The following is a 14,083-nucleotide window of genomic DNA, read 5'->3' on the forward strand; positions in this document are numbered from 1 at the left end:
TGGTTTTTCCCACAAACTTTGATATTCAACGGACGAGTTGATTGACAGCAGTGGTCCCAAAGGCAAAGTTGTTCGGATGGAGGTTTTCTGTCGTATGGTACGACTGTCTCGTGCGCGTGCTGTGAAAAAGCACGCGACATACGTTCGCCTATAGCCGCTCTCATGTTGTTGCTTTTTCATTTTAAAGCGCCACTAGGTGGCCATTCACCGCGTCCTTTCTCGCCTGACCCCAGACTGAGCCCGTGCACGGGTGTACCGGCTTGGGTGAAATTGTCTCGTTCCGTCCAAGAGCTATAGCCGTTCTAGCAGACCCCGCCTCGCCCAGCCCGTAGGTTTCGGCCTGCCGCCGCCAAGCTGAATCGAAATTCCCACTTTTTTTCCGATCTGGACGGACAGTCAGACTCCAGAGAATCTTTCTGCACTGGTTTGGGCCAGATCGGGCAAAAGACCTAGGACTAGTGTGCAAAAGTAGGTTTTTCACAAAATCCCAAATACCCGAAAATTTCGCCAGCGCAACCTTCGAATCCGAGGCATGCGTCTCGCTCGGCTCGAGCCAAGGATTCCGATGATATAAGACACTTGGTTCTGCGGCGTGCGGTTTGGGAGCTACGAGCCATTTCGTGCCGGGCCCATCGGGGGGCCAGCCTTGGTGATGTTGTAGAGCGAGTGGCTAGTACCATCCCTCAAAGTTTCAGGTCTCTACGACGTAAGGCCTTTGCCAACCCTCCCCCCCTCACCGCTTCCCAGATGGGCGTCGCCTTTGCCGGCTCCCCTGCCGCTGCGTCATTGTGTCATCGCTTCTCGGCCTTTTGGCTAAGATCAAGTGTAGTATCTGTTCTTATCAGTTTAATATCTGATACGTCCCCTATCCGGGGACTGCATATTAAATTGATTTTTGGCACATGGAGCCGGAACCGGGGCTTGCTCCGTCCACTCCACGCATCGACCTGGTATTGCAGTGCCTCCAGGAACGGTGTGCTTCCCCTTTTTGGGGACTGCGACTTGTTGTGACTAATAGAAGAACCAACAACACCACTGGAATTTTGTCAGAGAATACAGAAATACGCAGGAAGCGCATACAGAATGACGATGAGGTGACGCAACGATGACCGTGCCACAGAGAAAGCAGCAAGCTGCGGTCATATGAGCATAGGGAAAAAAGAAGAACAAAAGCGTCGGTTGCCGGCCGGCTGACTCATCACCGTCACAGCACGTTTTTTGATGTCCCTCTTATTTGAGAGTCTTTACCAACGAGCTGATGAGTCGAATCAGGGGTTTGTGTTGGATGGATTAGGGACACCTGATTCAAATCAAGGTCACGCACGCACGCACGCAGCAGTCAAGCAATGGAAGGTGCCCCGTCCTTCCTTTTCTTGGGGGAGGGGAAGGTCACCGTGTTTGAGGATGGCGAAGGGGGATAGGGCGCCTCTGCCTGGAGGCCAGGCAACTCATACTTACCTGGCAGGGGAGACACCATGATCAGGAAGGTGGTTCACCCAGGGCGAGGCTCGGCCATTGCACTCCGGTTGTGCTGACCCCTGCGAATTCCCCAAATGTGGGAATCTCGACTGCATAATTTATGGCAGTGGGGGACTGCGTTCGCGCTCTCCCCTGTACACACTGGTTAAAAGCAGATAGCGTGGAGGGAAAAAGCGTGCGGTTCTTGACGCTTGTGGCGCCGCCCACTGCCCCAAAGGGTGAAGTTGCACCAGTTTTGTTATGTTTCTGTCTCTTTCTGCTGTGTCAGCCAGTGACCCGGAGAGTTCAGAGAACTGAACTGCGTTTGTTTTCATCGAGGTTGTCGAAACCTGCGACCGGTTTGCCGAATGTGGTTTTTCCCACAAACTTTGATATTCAACGGACGAGTTGATTGACAGCAGTGGTCCCAAAGGCAAAGTTGTTCGGATGGAGGTTTTCTGTCGTATGGTACGACTGTCTCGTGCGCGTGCTGTGAAAAAGCACGCGACATACGTTCGCCTATAGCCGCTCTCATGTTGTTGCTTTTTCATTTTAAAGCGCCACTAGGTGGCCATTCACCGCGTCCTTTCTCGCCTGACCCCAGACTGAGCCCGTGCACGGGTGTACCGGCTTGGGTGAAATTGTCTCGTTCCGTCCAAGAGCTATAGCCGTTCTAGCAGACCCCGCCTCGCCCAGCCCGTAGGTTTCGGCCTGCCGCCGCCAAGCTGAATCGAAATTCCCACTTTTTTTCCGATCTGGACGGACAGTCAGACTCCAGAGAATCTTTCTGCACTGGTTTGGGCCAGATCGGGCAAAAGACCTAGGACTAGTGTGCAAAAGTAGGTTTTTCACAAAATCCCAAATACCCGAAAATTTCGCCAGCGCAACCTTCGAATCCGAGGCATGCGTCTCGCTCGGCTCGAGCCAAGGATTCCGATGATATAAGACACTTGGTTCTGCGGCGTGCGGTTTGGGAGCTACGAGCCATTTCGTGCCGGGCCCATCGGGGGGCCAGCCTTGGTGATGTTGTAGAGCGAGTGGCTAGTACCATCCCTCAAAGTTTCAGGTCTCTACGACGTAAGGCCTTTGCCAACCCTCCCCCCCTCACCGCTTCCCAGATGGGCGTCGCCTTTGCCGGCTCCCCTGCCGCTGCGTCATTGTGTCATCGCTTCTCGGCCTTTTGGCTAAGATCAAGTGTAGTATCTGTTCTTATCAGTTTAATATCTGATACGTCCCCTATCCGGGGACTGCATATTAAATTGATTTTTGGCACATGGAGCCGGAACCGGGGCTTGCTCCGTCCACTCCACGCATCGACCTGGTATTGCAGTGCCTCCAGGAACGGTGTGCTTCCCCTTTTTGGGGACTGCGACTTGTTGTGACTAATAGAAGAACCAACAACACCACTGGAATTTTGTCAGAGAATACAGAAATACGCAGGAAGCGCATACAGAATGACGATGAGGTGACGCAACGATGACCGTGCCACAGAGAAAGCAGCAAGCTGCGGTCATATGAGCATAGGGAAAAAAGAAGAACAAAAGCGTCGGTTGCCGGCCGGCTGACTCATCACCGTCACAGCACGTTTTTTGATGTCCCTCTTATTTGAGAGTCTTTACCAACGAGCTGATGAGTCGAATCAGGGGTTTGTGTTGGATGGATTAGGGACACCTGATTCAAATCAAGGTCACGCACGCACGCACGCAGCAGTCAAGCAATGGAAGGTGCCCCGTCCTTCCTTTTCTTGGGGGAGGGGAAGGTCACCGTGTTTGAGGATGGCGAAGGGGGATAGGGCGCCTCTGCCTGGAGGCCAGGCAACTCATACTTACCTGGCAGGGGAGACACCATGATCAGGAAGGTGGTTCACCCAGGGCGAGGCTCGGCCATTGCACTCCGGTTGTGCTGACCCCTGCGAATTCCCCAAATGTGGGAATCTCGACTGCATAATTTATGGTAGTGGGGGACTGCGTTCGCGCTCTCCCCTGTACACACTGGTTAAAAGCAGATAGCGTGGAGGGAAAAAGCGTGCGGTTCTTGACGCTTGTGGCGCCGCCCACTGCCCCAAAGGGTGAAGTTGCACCAGTTTTGTTATGTTTCTGTCTCTTTCTGCTGTGTCAGCCAGTGACCCGGAGAGTTCAGAGAACTGAACTGCGTTTGTTTTCATCGAGGTTGTCGAAACCTGCGACCGGTTTGCCGAATGTGGTTTTTCCCACAAACTTTGATATTCAACGGACGAGTTGATTGACAGCAGTGGTCCCAAAGGCAAAGTTGTTCGGATGGAGGTTTTCTGTCGTATGGTACGACTGTCTCGTGCGCGTGCTGTGAAAAAGCACGCGACATACGTTCGCCTATAGCCGCTCTCATGTTGTTGCTTTTTCATTTTAAAGCGCCACTAGGTGGCCATTCACCGCGTCCTTTCTCGCCTGACCCCAGACTGAGCCCGTGCACGGGTGTACCGGCTTGGGTGAAATTGTCTCGTTCCGTCCAAGAGCTATAGCCGTTCTAGCAGACCCCGCCTCGCCCAGCCCGTAGGTTTCGGCCTGCCGCCGCCAAGCTGAATCGAAATTCCCACTTTTTTTCCGATCTGGACGGACAGTCAGACTCCAGAGAATCTTTCTGCACTGGTTTGGGCCAGATCGGGCAAAAGACCTAGGACTAGTGTGCAAAAGTAGGTTTTTCACAAAATCCCAAATACCCGAAAATTTCGCCAGCGCAACCTTCGAATCCGAGGCATGCGTCTCGCTCGGCTCGAGCCAAGGATTCCGATGATATAAGACACTTGGTTCTGCGGCGTGCGGTTTGGGAGCTACGAGCCATTTCGTGCCGGGCCCATCGGGGGGCCAGCCTTGGTGATGTTGTAGAGCGAGTGGCTAGTACCATCCCTCAAAGTTTCAGGTCTCTACGACGTAAGGCCTTTGCCAACCCTCCCCCCCTCACCGCTTCCCAGATGGGCGTCGCCTTTGCCGGCTCCCCTGCCGCTGCGTCATTGTGTCATCGCTTCTCGGCCTTTTGGCTAAGATCAAGTGTAGTATCTGTTCTTATCAGTTTAATATCTGATACGTCCCCTATCCGGGGACTGCATATTAAATTGATTTTTGGCACATGGAGCCGGAACCGGGGCTTGCTCCGTCCACTCCACGCATCGACCTGGTATTGCAGTGCCTCCAGGAACGGTGTGCTTCCCCTTTTTGGGGACTGCGACTTGTTGTGACTAATAGAAGAACCAACAACACCACTGGAATTTTGTCAGAGAATACAGAAATACGCAGGAAGCGCATACAGAATGACGATGAGGTGACGCAACGATGACCGTGCCACAGAGAAAGCAGCAAGCTGCGGTCATATGAGCATAGGGAAAAAAGAAGAACAAAAGCGTCGGTTGCCGGCCGGCTGACTCATCACCGTCACAGCACGTTTTTTGATGTCCCTCTTATTTGAGAGTCTTTACCAACGAGCTGATGAGTCGAATCAGGGGTTTGTGTTGGATGGATTAGGGACACCTGATTCAAATCAAGGTCACGCACGCACGCACGCAGCAGTCAAGCAATGGAAGGTGCCCCGTCCTTCCTTTTCTTGGGGGAGGGGAAGGTCACCGTGTTTGAGGATGGCGAAGGGGGATAGGGCGCCTCTGCCTGGAGGCCAGGCAACTCATACTTACCTGGCAGGGGAGACACCATGATCAGGAAGGTGGTTCACCCAGGGCGAGGCTCGGCCATTGCACTCCGGTTGTGCTGACCCCTGCGAATTCCCCAAATGTGGGAATCTCGACTGCATAATTTATGGTAGTGGGGGACTGCGTTCGCGCTCTCCCCTGTACACACTGGTTAAAAGCAGATAGCGTGGAGGGAAAAAGCGTGCGGTTCTTGACGCTTGTGGCGCCGCCCACTGCCCCAAAGGGTGAAGTTGCACCAGTTTTGTTATGTTTCTGTCTCTTTCTGCTGTGTCAGCCAGTGACCCGGAGAGTTCAGAGAACTGAACTGCGTTTGTTTTCATCGAGGTTGTCGAAACCTGCGACCGGTTTGCCGAATGTGGTTTTTCCCACAAACTTTGATATTCAACGGACGAGTTGATTGACAGCAGTGGTCCCAAAGGCAAAGTTGTTCGGATGGAGGTTTTCTGTCGTATGGTACGACTGTCTCGTGCGCGTGCTGTGAAAAAGCACGCGACATACGTTCGCCTATAGCCGCTCTCATGTTGTTGCTTTTTCATTTTAAAGCGCCACTAGGTGGCCATTCACCGCGTCCTTTCTCGCCTGACCCCAGACTGAGCCCGTGCACGGGTGTACCGGCTTGGGTGAAATTGTCTCGTTCCGTCCAAGAGCTATAGCCGTTCTAGCAGACCCCGCCTCGCCCAGCCCGTAGGTTTCGGCCTGCCGCCGCCAAGCTGAATCGAAATTCCCACTTTTTTTCCGATCTGGACGGACAGTCAGACTCCAGAGAATCTTTCTGCACTGGTTTGGGCCAGATCGGGCAAAAGACCTAGGACTAGTGTGCAAAAGTAGGTTTTTCACAAAATCCCAAATACCCGAAAATTTCGCCAGCGCAACCTTCGAATCCGAGGCATGCGTCTCGCTCGGCTCGAGCCAAGGATTCCGATGATATAAGACACTTGGTTCTGCGGCGTGCGGTTTGGGAGCTACGAGCCATTTCGTGCCGGGCCCATCGGGGGGCCAGCCTTGGTGATGTTGTAGAGCGAGTGGCTAGTACCATCCCTCAAAGTTTCAGGTCTCTACGACGTAAGGCCTTTGCCAACCCTCCCCCCCTCACCGCTTCCCAGATGGGCGTCGCCTTTGCCGGCTCCCCTGCCGCTGCGTCATTGTGTCATCGCTTCTCGGCCTTTTGGCTAAGATCAAGTGTAGTATCTGTTCTTATCAGTTTAATATCTGATACGTCCCCTATCCGGGGACTGCATATTAAATTGATTTTTGGCACATGGAGCCGGAACCGGGGCTTGCTCCGTCCACTCCACGCATCGACCTGGTATTGCAGTGCCTCCAGGAACGGTGTGCTTCCCCTTTTTGGGGACTGCGAATTGTTGTGACTAATAGAAGAACCAACAACACCACTGGAATTTTTTTTGTCAGAGAATACAGAAATACGCAGGAAGCGCATACAGAATGACGATGAGGTGACGCAACGATGACCGTGCCACAGAGAAAGCAGCAAGCTGCGGTCATATGAGCATAGGGAAAAAAGAAGAACAAAAGCGTCGGTTGCCGGCCGGCTGACTCATCACCGTCACAGCACGTTTTTTGATGTCCCTCTTATTTGAGAGTCTTTACCAACGAGCTGATGAGTCGAATCAGGGGTTTGTGTTGGATGGATTAGGGACACCTGATTCAAATCAAGGTCACGCACGCACGCACGCAGCAGTCAAGCAATGGAAGGTGCCCCGTCCTTCCTTTTCTTGGGGGAGGGGAAGGTCACCGTGTTTGAGGATGGCGAAGGGGGATAGGGCGCCTCTGCCTGGAGGCCAGGCAACTCATACTTACCTGGCAGGGGAGACACCATGATCAGGAAGGTGGTTCACCCAGGGCGAGGCTCGGCCATTGCACTCCGGTTGTGCTGACCCCTGCGAATTCCCCAAATGTGGGAATCTCGACTGCATAATTTATGGTAGTGGGGGACTGCGTTCGCGCTCTCCCCTGTACACACTGGTTAAAAGCAGATAGCGTGGAGGGAAAAAGCGTGCGGTTCTTGACGCTTGTGGCGCCGCCCACTGCCCCAAAGGGTGAAGTTGCACCAGTTTTGTTATGTTTCTGTCTCTTTCTGCTGTGTCAGCCAGTGACCCGGAGAGTTCAGAGAACTGAACTGCGTTTGTTTTCATCGAGGTTGTCGAAACCTGCGACCGGTTTGCCGAATGTGGTTTTTCCCACAAACTTTGATATTCAACGGACGAGTTGATTGACAGCAGTGGTCCCAAAGGCAAAGTTGTTCGGATGGAGGTTTTCTGTCGTATGGTACGACTGTCTCGTGCGCGTGCTGTGAAAAAGCACGCGACATACGTTCGCCTATAGCCGCTCTCATGTTGTTGCTTTTTCATTTTAAAGCGCCACTAGGTGGCCATTCACCGCGTCCTTTCTCGCCTGACCCCAGACTGAGCCCGTGCACGGGTGTACCGGCTTGGGTGAAATTGTCTCGTTCCGTCCAAGAGCTATAGCCGTTCTAGCAGACCCCGCCTCGCCCAGCCCGTAGGTTTCGGCCTGCCGCCGCCAAGCTGAATCGAAATTCCCACTTTTTTTCCGATCTGGACGGACAGTCAGACTCCAGAGAATCTTTCTGCACTGGTTTGGGCCAGATCGGGCAAAAGACCTAGGACTAGTGTGCAAAAGTAGGTTTTTCACAAAATCCCAAATACCCGAAAATTTCGCCAGCGCAACCTTCGAATCCGAGGCATGCGTCTCGCTCGGCTCGAGCCAAGGATTCCGATGATATAAGACACTTGGTTCTGCGGCGTGCGGTTTGGGAGCTACGAGCCATTTCGTGCCGGGCCCATCGGGGGGCCAGCCTTGGTGATGTTGTAGAGCGAGTGGCTAGTACCATCCCTCAAAGTTTCAGGTCTCTACGACGTAAGGCCTTTGCCAACCCTCCCCCCCTCACCGCTTCCCAGATGGGCGTCGCCTTTGCCGGCTCCCCTGCCGCTGCGTCATTGTGTCATCGCTTCTCGGCCTTTTGGCTAAGATCAAGTGTAGTATCTGTTCTTATCAGTTTAATATCTGATACGTCCCCTATCCGGGGACTGCATATTAAATTGATTTTTGGCACATGGAGCCGGAACCGGGGCTTGCTCCGTCCACTCCACGCATCGACCTGGTATTGCAGTGCCTCCAGGAACGGTGTGCTTCCCCTTTTTGGGGACTGCGACTTGTTGTGACTAATAGAAGAACCAACAACACCACTGGAATTTTGTCAGAGAATACAGAAATACGCAGGAAGCGCATACAGAATGACGATGAGGTGACGCAACGATGACCGTGCCACAGAGAAAGCAGCAAGCTGCGGTCATATGAGCATAGGGAAAAAAGAAGAACAAAAGCGTCGGTTGCCGGCCGGCTGACTCATCACCGTCACAGCACGTTTTTTGATGTCCCTCTTATTTGAGAGTCTTTACCAACGAGCTGATGAGTCGAATCAGGGGTTTGTGTTGGATGGATTAGGGACACCTGATTCAAATCAAGGTCACGCACGCACGCACGCAGCAGTCAAGCAATGGAAGGTGCCCCGTCCTTCCTTTTCTTGGGGGAGGGGAAGGTCACCGTGTTTGAGGATGGCGAAGGGGGATAGGGCGCCTCTGCCTGGAGGCCAGGCAACTCATACTTACCTGGCAGGGGAGACACCATGATCAGGAAGGTGGTTCACCCAGGGCGAGGCTCGGCCATTGCACTCCGGTTGTGCTGACCCCTGCGAATTCCCCAAATGTGGGAATCTCGACTGCATAATTTATGGTAGTGGGGGACTGCGTTCGCGCTCTCCCCTGTACACACTGGTTAAAAGCAGATAGCGTGGAGGGAAAAAGCGTGCGGTTCTTGACGCTTGTGGCGCCGCCCACTGCCCCAAAGGGTGAAGTTGCACCAGTTTTGTTATGTTTCTGTCTCTTTCTGCTGTGTCAGCCAGTGACCCGGAGAGTTCAGAGAACTGAACTGCGTTTGTTTTCATCGAGGTTGTCGAAACCTGCGACCGGTTTGCCGAATGTGGTTTTTCCCACAAACTTTGATATTCAACGGACGAGTTGATTGACAGCAGTGGTCCCAAAGGCAAAGTTGTTCGGATGGAGGTTTTCTGTCGTATGGTACGACTGTCTCGTGCGCGTGCTGTGAAAAAGCACGCGACATACGTTCGCCTATAGCCGCTCTCATGTTGTTGCTTTTTCATTTTAAAGCGCCACTAGGTGGCCATTCACCGCGTCCTTTCTCGCCTGACCCCAGACTGAGCCCGTGCACGGGTGTACCGGCTTGGGTGAAATTGTCTCGTTCCGTCCAAGAGCTATAGCCGTTCTAGCAGACCCCGCCTCGCCCAGCCCGTAGGTTTCGGCCTGCCGCCGCCAAGCTGAATCGAAATTCCCACTTTTTTTCCGATCTGGACGGACAGTCAGACTCCAGAGAATCTTTCTGCACTGGTTTGGGCCAGATCGGGCAAAAGACCTAGGACTAGTGTGCAAAAGTAGGTTTTTCACAAAATCCCAAATACCCGAAAATTTCGCCAGCGCAACCTTCAAATCCGAGGCATGCGTCTCGCTCGGCTCGAGCCAAGGATTCCGATGATATAAGACACTTGGTTCTGCGGCGTGCGGTTTGGGAGCTACGAGCCATTTCGTGCCGGGCCCATCGGGGGGCCAGCCTTGGTGATGTTGTAGAGCGAGTGGCTAGTACCATCCCTCAAAGTTTCAGGTCTCTACGACGTAAGGCCTTTGCCAACCCTCCCCCCCTCACCGCTTCCCAGATGGGCGTCGCCTTTGCAGGCTCCCCTGCCGCTGCGTCATTGTGTCATCGCTTCTCGGCCTTTTGGCTAAGATCAAGTGTAGTATCTGTTCTTATCAGTTTAATATCTGATACGTCCCCTATCCGGGGACTGCATATTAAATTGATTTTTGGCACATGGAGCCAGAACCGGGGCTTGCTCCGTCCACTCCACGCATCGACCTGGTATTGCAGTGCCTCCAGGAACGGTGTGCTTCCCCTTTTTGGGGACTGCGACTTGTTGTGACTAATAGAAGAACCAACAACACCACTGGAATTTTTTTTGTCAGAGAATACAGAAATACGCAGGAAGCGCATACAGAATGACGATGAGGTGACGCAACGATGACCGTGCCACAGAGAAAGCAGCAAGCTGCGGTCATATGAGCATAGGGAAAAAAGAAGAACAAAAGCGTCGGTTGCCGGCCGGCTGACTCATCACCGTCACAGCACGTTTTTTGATGTCCCTCTTATTTGAGAGTCTTTACCAACGAGCTGATGAGTCGAATCAGGGGTTTGTGTTGGATGGATTAGGGACACCTGATTCAAATCAAGGTCACGCACGCACGCACGCAGCAGTCAAGCAATGGAAGGTGCCCCGTCCTTCCTTTTCTTGGGGGAGGGGAAGGTCACCGTGTTTGAGGATGGCGAAGGGGGATAGGGCGCCTCTGCCTGGAGGCCAGGCAACTCATACTTACCTGGCAGGGGAGACACCATGATCAGGAAGGTGGTTCACCCAGGGCGAGGCTCGGCCATTGCACTCCGGTTGTGCTGACCCCTGCGAATTCCCCAAATGTGGGAATCTCGACTGCATAATTTATGGTAGTGGGGGACTGCGTTCGCGCTCTCCCCTGTACACACTGGTTAAAAGCAGATAGCGTGGAGGGAAAAAGCGTGCGGTTCTTGACGCTTGTGGCGCCGCCCACTGCCCCAAAGGGTGAAGTTGCACCAGTTTTGTTATGTTTCTGTCTCTTTCTGCTGTGTCAGCCAGTGACCCGGAGAGTTCAGAGAACTGAACTGCGTTTGTTTTCATCGAGGTTGTCGAAACCTGCGACCGGTTTGCCGAATGTGGTTTTTCCCACAAACTTTGATATTCAACGGACGAGTTGATTGACAGCAGTGGTCCCAAAGGCAAAGTTGTTCGGATGGAGGTTTTCTGTCGTATGGTACGACTGTCTCGTGCGCGTGCTGTGAAAAAGCACGCGACATACGTTCGCCTATAGCCGCTCTCATGTTGTTGCTTTTTCATTTTAAAGCGCCACTAGGTGGCCATTCACCGCGTCCTTTCTCGCCTGACCCCAGACTGAGCCCGTGCACGGGTGTACCGGCTTGGGTGAAATTGTCTCGTTCCGTCCAAGAGCTATAGCCGTTCTAGCAGACCCCGCCTCGCCCAGCCCGTAGGTTTTGGCCTGCCGCCGCCAAGCTGAATCGAAATTCCCACTTTTTTTCCGATCTGGACGGACAGTCAGACTCCAGAGAATCTTTCTGCACTGGTTTGGGCCAGATCGGGCAAAAGACCTAGGACTAGTGTGCAAAAGTAGGTTTTTCACAAAATCCCAAATACCCGAAAATTTCGCCAGCGCAACCTTCGAATCCGAGGCATGCGTCTCGCTCGGCTCGAGCCAAGGATTCCGATGATATAAGACACTTGGTTCTGCGGCGTGCGGTTTGGGAGCTACGAGCCATTTCGTGCCGGGCCCATCGGGGGGCCAGCCTTGGTGATGTTGTAGAGCGAGTGGCTAGTACCATCCCTCAAAGTTTCAGGTCTCTACGACGTAAGGCCTTTGCCAACCCTCCCCCCCTCACCGCTTCCCAGATGGGCGTCGCCTTTGAAGGCTCCCCTGTCGCTGCGTCATTGTGTCATCGCTTCTCGGCCTTTTGGCTAAGATCAAGTGTCTTGTCGAACGGTTGAGACTGCGATCGCCTCTTAAAGGTTTCCTGGCTCGAGAGCTTCTGGTGTCCCGAGCCGTACAACTTTTTAGAGGGAGAGTGACCCTGCTGGTTTTACAGGTTAGCAGTTTTAAGGTAAGACTTTTATTCTTTTATCTATTTATTGTATTTATTGTTCTTTTACGTTTTTTTTTAGGCTGTCGGTGCCTCCACCATGTCGGCTGCTCGTGCCGGCATGCGGAGGCACCACAGCGTGCGATTTTTATTTAGAGAGGTGGAGGGTAAGCTCCTGGGGTTGTCTCGTTTAGACTTCTCCAGGAAGCTCATCCAAAAAACCCTCAATTTTAATGCCAGTGATTTAAATTGTTTAATGACTCTGCCCCTGAACAAAGGTTTCGATGTCAGTTTTAGATCTGCTTCCTTGTTGCAAGATTTCTGGCAACGATTTGAGCATTGCAAGACCCAGTTCTCCATGTTCAATGTTGAGAAACTTTCTGACAATTCTATTAAAACAGTGATTGTTAGAATGTTCAATGAAACAGTGAGTGGAGATGATGTTGCTGTATGGCTGGGTAGATTTTGCACGGTTCGAAGTCCACCAGTCAAGGTGCTTGACGAAGACGGCATCTGGAATTGCGCTTGGAGAGTTCCCATTAAACAGTGGGAAGATCCAAGCGGATTCCAGGGTCTGAGTCATTTACCCTCAATGATTGTGCTGGGAGAGAACCGCGGCTACATTCATTATCAGGGAATGCCCAAATTGTGCCGAAAATGTGGGAAAATGGGACACCTCGCTGAGGCATGCCAAGAAATTGTGTGTAGGAAGTGCAGAGAAATTGGTCACATTTTTGAGGAATGTACCAATGGCAGACGGTGTAATCTCTGTGGAGATGCTAACCATTTCTACAGAGATTGCCCTAAAAGTTTTGCCAACAAGTTGAAAGGGAACAAAATGGCCGCCCCACCAAAGGAACAATCAAAAGAACAAAGAGAGGAGGAGGCGGGCCCTGAGGTTTTGGCGGGAATTTCACATTCCCAGCCAGCCTCAGGGATTGGACAAGAAGAAAGAAGTGGGGCGGCCACAGGGGCGGAGTCAGAATTCGTTAATGAAAAGGGGGAGGAAGCCACTCCCCAACAAGAAAAAAGCAAAGACAAAATGGAGGAGGAGGAAGATGAAACGGCTTCCTCCCTCTACACCGTATCGGAGGTTAGTGGGGTGGATAGTGGGAGTGAAACCGAGTGTTCACTCCCAAATGCTCAAGTGCAGAAAAGGTCTGCGAGATCTCCTCTGCTTCAAACAGAGGAGAAAAGGCTGCGGGCATCGCATCGGCCAGATAGTTCCTCTTCGGAAGATCTGAACCGTATGTGGCCTGCAGACTCTCCAAATGAAGTCTCCTTTCTGCACTTTAAGCTAAGAACATCGTCACCAAAGGATCCACAAGAGGTTTCCTCTGTGGATTCTGAGGCGGCGAGCACTTGCCCTCCTGACCCCAGTTTATCTGGGGAAAAGGAAAGGCAGGTGCAACAAGAAGTAACATGATTTTAATGCAATTTCTGTAGTCTTTTTATCTGTTTTTATTTTCATCAATGCTTGTATTTTTAACCATACTGCTCATGGCCCTCACTATCTCTACAATCAATGTGAGAAGTGTGAGGTCTACTTTGCGAGCACAGAGTGTTTTATCATGTTTAAATAATTTTAAGTCAGACATCTATTTATTGCAAGAGTGTGCTCTGCCCTTTTTAACCAATTACAGAAAATGGGAAGAGCTGTGGACCAAAGGACCCTCCATCTGGAGTGGCTCCAATTTTAACAGAAATGACGGTGTGGCCATTTTAATAAAAAATCCCAACATCTTGGTGAAGGGCAGCACTGTGGTGAGGGATGGGCGGGCAATTTTAGTTAATCTGACTTTTTTAGGTAAGGATTTTAATGTTTTAAATTTGTATGGTTACACAAGTAAAAATGACAGATACAAGCTTTTAGAAGATTTGCAGCCCCACATGTTAGGTAGGGCTCCCCTAGTGGTAGCAGGGGATTTTAACTGTGTTTTAACAAAAAAAGATAGGAAAAGGGTAGGAGAAGATTTTAAGGTCGACAAGACATCGGTTTTATTAAATAAATTGGTCAAAGATTTTAAGTTAGTCGACTGTTTTAAAACAATGCATCAGAGAGAGGAGGGCTACACCTGGTTCAGTGGTGATGGCGCCAGAGCCTCTCGTATCGACTATATTTTTACAAGGGACTGCCCGCCAACCGATGCAACATTGACCCCCCTT

The 14,083-nt window shown here is 51.9% G+C and overlaps 12 non-coding genes across 12 annotated transcripts; all 12 read left to right on the forward strand.

The window, feature by feature from the left end:
• Nucleotides 1–793: 793 nt before the first annotated feature.
• On the forward strand, nucleotides 794–984 carry LOC137079954 (U2 spliceosomal RNA). Its single transcript, XR_010905880.1, has one exon. It is a non-coding gene; the product is annotated as a U2 spliceosomal RNA (small nuclear RNA).
• Nucleotides 985–1,450: 466 nt separating this feature from the next.
• Nucleotides 1,451–1,614, forward strand: LOC137079630 (U1 spliceosomal RNA). The gene has a single exon (XR_010905578.1). It is a non-coding gene; the product is annotated as a U1 spliceosomal RNA (small nuclear RNA).
• Nucleotides 1,615–2,622: 1,008 nt separating this feature from the next.
• Nucleotides 2,623–2,813, forward strand: LOC137079955 (U2 spliceosomal RNA). Its single transcript, XR_010905881.1, has one exon. It is a non-coding gene; the product is annotated as a U2 spliceosomal RNA (small nuclear RNA).
• A 466-nt stretch (nucleotides 2,814–3,279) lies between these two features.
• Nucleotides 3,280–3,443, forward strand: LOC137080464 (U1 spliceosomal RNA). The gene has a single exon (XR_010906316.1). It is a non-coding gene; the product is annotated as a U1 spliceosomal RNA (small nuclear RNA).
• A 1,008-nt stretch (nucleotides 3,444–4,451) lies between these two features.
• LOC137079956 (U2 spliceosomal RNA) lies at nucleotides 4,452–4,642 on the forward strand. Its single transcript, XR_010905882.1, has one exon. It is a non-coding gene; the product is annotated as a U2 spliceosomal RNA (small nuclear RNA).
• Nucleotides 4,643–5,108: 466 nt separating this feature from the next.
• On the forward strand, nucleotides 5,109–5,272 carry LOC137080465 (U1 spliceosomal RNA). Its single transcript, XR_010906317.1, has one exon. It is a non-coding gene; the product is annotated as a U1 spliceosomal RNA (small nuclear RNA).
• Nucleotides 5,273–6,280: 1,008 nt separating this feature from the next.
• Nucleotides 6,281–6,471, forward strand: LOC137079957 (U2 spliceosomal RNA). The gene has a single exon (XR_010905883.1). It is a non-coding gene; the product is annotated as a U2 spliceosomal RNA (small nuclear RNA).
• A 470-nt stretch (nucleotides 6,472–6,941) lies between these two features.
• LOC137080466 (U1 spliceosomal RNA) lies at nucleotides 6,942–7,105 on the forward strand. Its single transcript, XR_010906318.1, has one exon. It is a non-coding gene; the product is annotated as a U1 spliceosomal RNA (small nuclear RNA).
• Nucleotides 7,106–8,113: 1,008 nt separating this feature from the next.
• On the forward strand, nucleotides 8,114–8,304 carry LOC137079958 (U2 spliceosomal RNA). Its single transcript, XR_010905884.1, has one exon. It is a non-coding gene; the product is annotated as a U2 spliceosomal RNA (small nuclear RNA).
• A 466-nt stretch (nucleotides 8,305–8,770) lies between these two features.
• LOC137080467 (U1 spliceosomal RNA) lies at nucleotides 8,771–8,934 on the forward strand. Its single transcript, XR_010906319.1, has one exon. It is a non-coding gene; the product is annotated as a U1 spliceosomal RNA (small nuclear RNA).
• Nucleotides 8,935–9,942: 1,008 nt separating this feature from the next.
• On the forward strand, nucleotides 9,943–10,133 carry LOC137080051 (U2 spliceosomal RNA). Its single transcript, XR_010905971.1, has one exon. It is a non-coding gene; the product is annotated as a U2 spliceosomal RNA (small nuclear RNA).
• Nucleotides 10,134–10,603: 470 nt separating this feature from the next.
• LOC137080468 (U1 spliceosomal RNA) lies at nucleotides 10,604–10,767 on the forward strand. The gene has a single exon (XR_010906320.1). It is a non-coding gene; the product is annotated as a U1 spliceosomal RNA (small nuclear RNA).
• Nucleotides 10,768–14,083: the final 3,316 nt, after the last annotated feature.

Source organism: Pseudorasbora parva, chromosome 6 (assembly GCF_024679245.1).
Source record: "Pseudorasbora parva isolate DD20220531a chromosome 6, ASM2467924v1, whole genome shotgun sequence".
Classification (NCBI taxonomy): domain Eukaryota; kingdom Metazoa; phylum Chordata; class Actinopteri; order Cypriniformes; family Gobionidae; genus Pseudorasbora; species Pseudorasbora parva.